Source organism: Chrysochloris asiatica, unplaced genomic scaffold (genome assembly GCF_000296735.1).
Source record: "Chrysochloris asiatica unplaced genomic scaffold, ChrAsi1.0 scaffold00178, whole genome shotgun sequence".
In the NCBI taxonomy this organism is placed as follows: domain Eukaryota; kingdom Metazoa; phylum Chordata; class Mammalia; order Afrosoricida; family Chrysochloridae; genus Chrysochloris; species Chrysochloris asiatica.
In genome coordinates, this window is record NW_006408696.1 from 6270515 (window position 1) to 6277232 (window position 6718).

Genomic DNA, 6718 nt, shown 5'->3' on the forward strand with positions numbered 1-6718 from the left:
TCGATGGACTCAAGCATGGCAACAGTAGTGAGGTTGGCCCAGGATCGGGCAGTGTTTCGTTCTGCTGTGCATAAGGTCGCTATGAGTCGGTACCAACTCGATGGCACCTAACAACAACAACAAGCTAAATATAGTAATAGATGATGGACAACCCAGTTAGTCTCCCTTCCAGCCACGACAGGCATTATTGGTTGTTTGGTGAGTCCTTTATTTTGTGTTTAGCACACCAGCAGTATGAAAATGCACATCTTGAAACATTGGAATCCATTTGGCTCAGAGAGGTGCTCACATGAATGAAAGTTACATGCAAAGAGAGATTGATGAAGGGTCTGGCTGTCAGGCTCAGCGGGGATGGATGGACTGACCATTGACATTGTCTAGTCTTTGTCGTGCATGTCCACACTTCTCACATTTGCTGGTTCTTTATGGAGCACCAAGAGTTCATTAGATTAGACTGAGTCAGGAGGCACACATGGCTCAACTCCACAGTAATTCAGGTGTACATCTGTTGCTGGACTGTATTTTTTTTATATCAGCTCCTCTTCAATCCCCAAACCTACTGAGTCCAGGCTTTATAAGGACTATGATTTGAGTCCTGCTGTCGTAGAAGGTTAAGTGTTGAGCTGCTAACCTCAAAGTTGAGAGTTCAGACTCACAGCTGCTCCTCAGGAGAAAGGTGAGGCTGTCTGCTCCCATAAAGATTTACAGTCTCAGTCACCCTACTCTGCCCTAAGGGTCACTATGGGTTAGAATCAACTTGATGGCAGTGGATTGGTTTGGTTTGGCTGTGACTGCCCCATCTCTTTCACACACTTGCTGGGCAGATACAGCCAGTGAGCCGGTGTGTGTGCATTAGCTTAGGTGCACACCCAAGAGAATCTATGACACAATAGAGGCTCATCTACATGTGCCCAGCCATGGGAAAACAAGTTAAGCTCTGGGATAAATCAGAAGACTACTCTGAGGGGGAAAAAAAAAAAAAAAGTTTTGTCATGATCTGAATTCTGTCTATCTGTTTCTGCTCTAGCACTTAATATCAAATAACAAAATATCATTAACACGTAACTGCCTTGGTTCTCTTCTCCATTGGTTCCATCACACCAGCTTCGCTCCCAGTCTAAACCTAATTTATACTAATATTTTAGTATGACCCTTCCTCTTTGGGTGAGATTAGAAGGCTTCCTTCTATCAATATTTACCATATTGTGTTTAAAAATATTTGCTATGGGTCAACCTTCCCTGGTGTTTGAGTTACTTGAACCCAGGGGCTGCATCTTATTATTCCAGTTTGGGATCCCTAGCACAGAATCTGATGCATGGAAAATGCTGGAATCTGGCTAATTGTCCAAACATCCTCCCTCTAGGATTTTAACAGATTGATACCAGGCACAAAGAGCCACCTAAGAGTCAAAATAGAGTACCGTCTTCATTACTGCTTAGTCAGGAGGCATCGACTTCACCAGGCAAGGTTTCTGGTTAACTGTCTTGGTGAGTGATGCTTAGACTTAAAACCAAGCCTCAGTTTCCTACCATGTCAATCCACATCCCAACCTTGGAGTGAGGCTGAAGGAGATGCTGAGAAGAAGAGGTTTGTCATCCTCATAATCAAAAGAAAGAGCTGATGTCGATAAACTGGATGATGTTCGACTTTTTCTAGAAAAACCGTGAGTTATTTTTATTTACATATTTATTTTTATGCCATAACCCATAATGATAACAAAATTCACCGCAAAGAAACAGGCTTGAGTAAAAATAAAGTGCAGTTATTTTCTGAGACACACAGACAAGATTGTGTGGGGGAGGATGAGAGAAGCTTGTGGTGGTTCATACTGTCAACCAGATGTTTTTCTAGCAAACAGAAACCAAGTCTGTGGTGGGTAGAAGTCACAGAAACAGCTGCCCTCCTCCATCCCACCTAAAGACAAAGCTAAGACAACCATCAAGGGGTGGATGGCTTGATTGACACATCAGTACCAGCCTGGGGGCTTATATATGAGTCTGACTTTGGGAACTGGTATAAAGAGGAAGCCAGAGTAGTAGCATTTACTGGGTCAATAAGACAAAGTTAACAATATCTATTTAAAAGAAAAATTTTAAGTGCATGTCCTGAAAGGAGACGTTTCTGAGAAAAATAAATACAAAAGGTTTTTATATAAAAGAAAAGATGCTATAGTCTCATGACACAATGGTCAATTGGCATGACATAGTCCACAAAGACAATGTTCTCCATCCTACGTTGGTGAGTAGCATCTGGGATCTTAAAAGCTCATGAGCGGCCATCAAAGGGGCAGCTATTGGCTGTCCAGGTGCAGAAGAAAGAAGAGTGTTGAGAACTGACAATGGCAGGAATCAGTTCATCCAGTACATCAATGGAACATGTGAACATTAGTCACCATGACTCTCAGACCAGAAAAGCTAGATGGTGCCCAGCTACCACTACCAGTAGCTTTGAAAGAGATCACATTAGAAGGTTCCAGATAGAGTATAAGAAAATGTGGAATAAAATTCAAAATGATTTTTTAAAAAAGGCAGGGCTTACTGGTCAGAAAGAGATTGGAGGAACCTGAGACTATGACTCTTGACCCCCTTTCAGGTGTGGAAAGAACTCACCCTCATCACCCAATTTTCAGTCAAACAGGAAATAGGTATATAAGTGGAACAACAACACTAGTAAGGTGTACTCACTCTGGAATGGTCAAACATTCAAAATCAAAATGGCGACACTGACCTAAGGACAAAGTTGAGAAGAGATAGAAAAGAGGGTGGAATGGAAACAGGAACCACAGGGAGGAAGTGAGACAACTGTTGGTGCATGGAGGGTCCTGCAAACAAAGTGTGTGATTGGTTGAATTAAAACTGATGGTCTTGTCTATAAACCTTCACTCAATTCAGAATAAAAAGTTTAAAAAAAAAAAAAGATGCAAGTTTTCTCATAAAACATGTAAGGAAATGATCAATCAAGGAGTCTACTTGAACAATTTTTAACATATCCATACAGGGAACTATTGTGTAGCAATGAGAAAGAATCAAGCTTAATTCTTGAAGGCTGAAATGCTGTTGCGTTCCTTGTTGTTTGTTTGTTTGTTTGTTGCATCAATGGTATCATACTGTAGGTTTTCTTTTACAATTTCTTTGTACCCACTATAATATATATGGAAACTCTTCTACAGCAGTATATAAAAAATTAACCTTGAATCATTTCCACTGCTACATAATTTTTCTGTATGGTTAAACCAAAAATTGTTTAAGTAGACGCCTTGATTGATATTTAGTTTCTTTCTATGTTTTTGTCTTCAAAAACAATACTGTAATCAATAATATACACATACATCATTTTGCTCATGTTACATACATATGTATGTTGTTGTTATTAAGTACTATTGAGCCAGTTCTGACTCACAGCAACTCTGTATAGGGTTTCTGAGGAGCAGCTGGTGGATTTGAACCTCAGAGTTAAAAGAGTCCTTGAGATTACCAAGCTCAAGACACCAGTGTACCACACGGAAAGGGTACACACCTGGAGGGCTCCAGATGTCATTGGGAACGTGCCTTTATTACCACTGATGCGTTTTCTCATAAGCCTTCTCACCTGCTCCAACCCCATCCCCATCTCCAAGGAAGCATTTTCCTGAGTTAAAAGAAAAGCGAGAAACAGAAGTTCATTTTGCAAAGGTGAAGCCTGCTTGGGCAATCAAATGTGGTCTTTCTAATAGTTGAGGTTGCTGCACCATCAGTTTAATTCCTATTCATTTGTGGTGCTGAAATTAGAGTGTCTGAAAATATAAGCTGAGTAATTGGAGCATTAGAATTGATTAATTGAAGTAGGCTTCTGGTGTAAATACACCTGGAGAGATTTTTCAAGGTGGGATTCTCTGTGGAAGGTTTGGAGAATTCAGACCTCTGCGCACAGGGATAAGGATGGTGTCGTGGTTGTATAACCTGACTGCAACGCTGCTAACACTCCCAAGAAGTTTGGGGAGAGGGTGAAGTGTCCCCTCCTTTGGAATCTGACTGGGCTTGTCACTGTCTCAATTTATAAGCCATAGAGCCATGCACTTTGACCTGGCAGCTTACACTTGCTCCTGGAGCCATGAGCCACCATGTAAGAAGTCCTACCACCTTGAGGCCACCATGCTGGGAGGAAGTCCAAGTCAGTAGGACTGATGCAGTCAAGAGTCCCTGTCAAGCCCAGCCTTCACAACATCCCAGCCCAAATGGCTGACCTGTGAGTGAAGAAGCTTCCAAGGGATTCCAGTCCCCAGTCATCTGAGCTATCAACAGTTCTTCAAACCTTCCCAACTGTCATGGAGTTGTTGTCATGTCTCAAGCTAGCCCCAATATTTCCTGTCCAAATTTCTGACCCCCAGAATCTGTGAGTGCTAGAAAATAGTTACTGTTCTAAGTCAGCAAATTGGGGGTGGTTTGGTAGACAGCAATCAGGAACCGGAGCAGACAGATCCTATGATAATAATAATTGCCTAATTCCCATGGCCTGAAATTTTGACCCAGTCCTGAGATAACTTTTCACCTCCCTCCATTGGGCTTATATCGTTAGTCTATTGTTCCTCTGACTCATTATTGGCCTTATTGATCTGGCTGCCTCTACCTCCAGACTTGGCGATTTGTCATTGTACAGCCTCACCACCTAAGCAGGAGTGTCTAAAGTCAAGTCAGAACCCTTCCCCTCAGACCCTAAATCCCTGTTAGGGGAAAAGAATAGAATATGAATAGGCTTCTTTTGTGCTGAATGACCTAAAGAATGTCACAGTTGAGACTAGAGAGGGGAAACTCAGGGGAAGGGAAGGAGGAAAGGAATCTGAATCCAGGGCAATAAAGGCCAGTAGACCAAGACAGCATTCTCAACTGGGAGCTATGCTGACCCTCAGGGGACATTTGACAGTGTCTGGAAAGTTTTGGTTGTCACAACAAAGGGGTGTTACCAGTATCTACATTAAGTAGAAACCAAAGATACTGAGAAGCATCCTATGATACAAAGAACATAGGCACAACAAAAAATGTCCAGCCTCAAATGCCACTAGAGCCGAGCCTGACAAACCTGGGGCAGCCAGCACGTTCCTAGAAGCATAAGTTACTCTGAGGGATCACTGCAGTGCTAGAACCTAGGGCTGGCTACCATAGAGTGGCCTGGAGTAGGAAGGGCTGTCATAGGGCAGGCTGCTCAACCTTGTAATGAGTCCTCACACCGTCTGCACTTGGGGAGCTTCCCAAATGAGGAAGTCAGGACACACACAACACTGCACTCTGAACTGGGAGCAGGGACCATGTCAGGTCTGACAGAACACAGAGAGAAGGTGCCCTCTACAGGCAAGGCTTACAGCGGAGGGGCAGTGGAAGATGGCATAACAAGGTCAGACTAAGCTCATACATCCACTGCTTTCAAAAGTCTCCAAGTGCAGGCCACTCCGACCACCACCTAATGATGGGGATTACTTGGCTGCCTACGAGACAGCTTAAGAAGTGATTTGTGAATTTAATTTTTAATTAAGACAGAAGCCCGTGAGGGCCTCTGGAGTTGAAGTATGAGATGAGGAAATCTATAGCTGGGGAAGGAGAAAACTCCAGGGCACCGTGGCCTGAAGGAAGTCTGGATCCTGAGGTCCAGCAACTCAAAAGGAAGCCCAAGTACAGGCTCTGTCTGGGGTCAGAGCTGGGGAGCTGGGCCACTCAACAGGACTGGCTGCTTTAGAGTTCTAGAAAGTTACTGAAATGCAAAGTCTTCCTTTCAGAGCATGGTAACACTGGGTCATAAAAATTAATTTTTTAAAAATAAAAATCTCCAAGTTTTCCAGCTTTTCCTTGGGCTTTTAGCTTTTAACATGTGCTATGCTGCTCCAATTGTCTAGCAATGATCTGAGCCCCAGAATTCCTGGGATCCAGCGCTGAAGGATAAGCACTGGACCACAAGGTCAGTTTGAACCACAAGGTTGGCAATTCAAACTCACCAGTAGCTCCTCAGAAACACTATACAGGGTCGCTAAGAGTTAGAACCAACTCAATGGCACTAAACAACAACAACAACAAGGCTCTTTCAAAATAGCCCTAGTGGCACAGTGGTTAAGCACTTGGCTGCTGATTGAAAGGTCAATGGTTTGAACCCACCAGCCACTCCATGGAAGAAAGGCATGGCAGTCAGTGTTCATGAAGATTTATAGCCTGGGAAACCCTACCGGGCATTTCTACTCCTGAGTTCATCAAGTGTTAAATCCATCATAGACAAGTGTGTCTGAGAAATTCAGCAGCCCTGCATGGCCCAGGATGGGGCAAACAGGCTGATTTGGCTTAAAATATATTTAAAATGGTCCACAGCTTAAAAATTCTCAGTTACCTTGTGAGTCTTGATGTGGGGATCAGGTGAGATAAAGAATGTGAGAAAAGAATCTTTGTCAGTGGGAAGGTTTATACAACTGTATCATGTAAACAATTAAGTGTTTGGCTACTATTATGGATTGGATGTGTCCACCCAAATATGCATCAACTCAGCTAGGCCATGATCTCAGTATTGTGTAATTACCCTCATTTTGTGATCTGATGTAATTATCCTAAGTATTGTAAATCCTAACATCTATGCTGTTAATGCTGGACTGTAAACCATTAGATTGGTGGTTCAAACCCACCAGCTGCTCCTCGGAAACCCTACACAGGATCATTATGAGTCAGAACCAACTCAACAGCACTTAACAACAACAACATGCTGTCA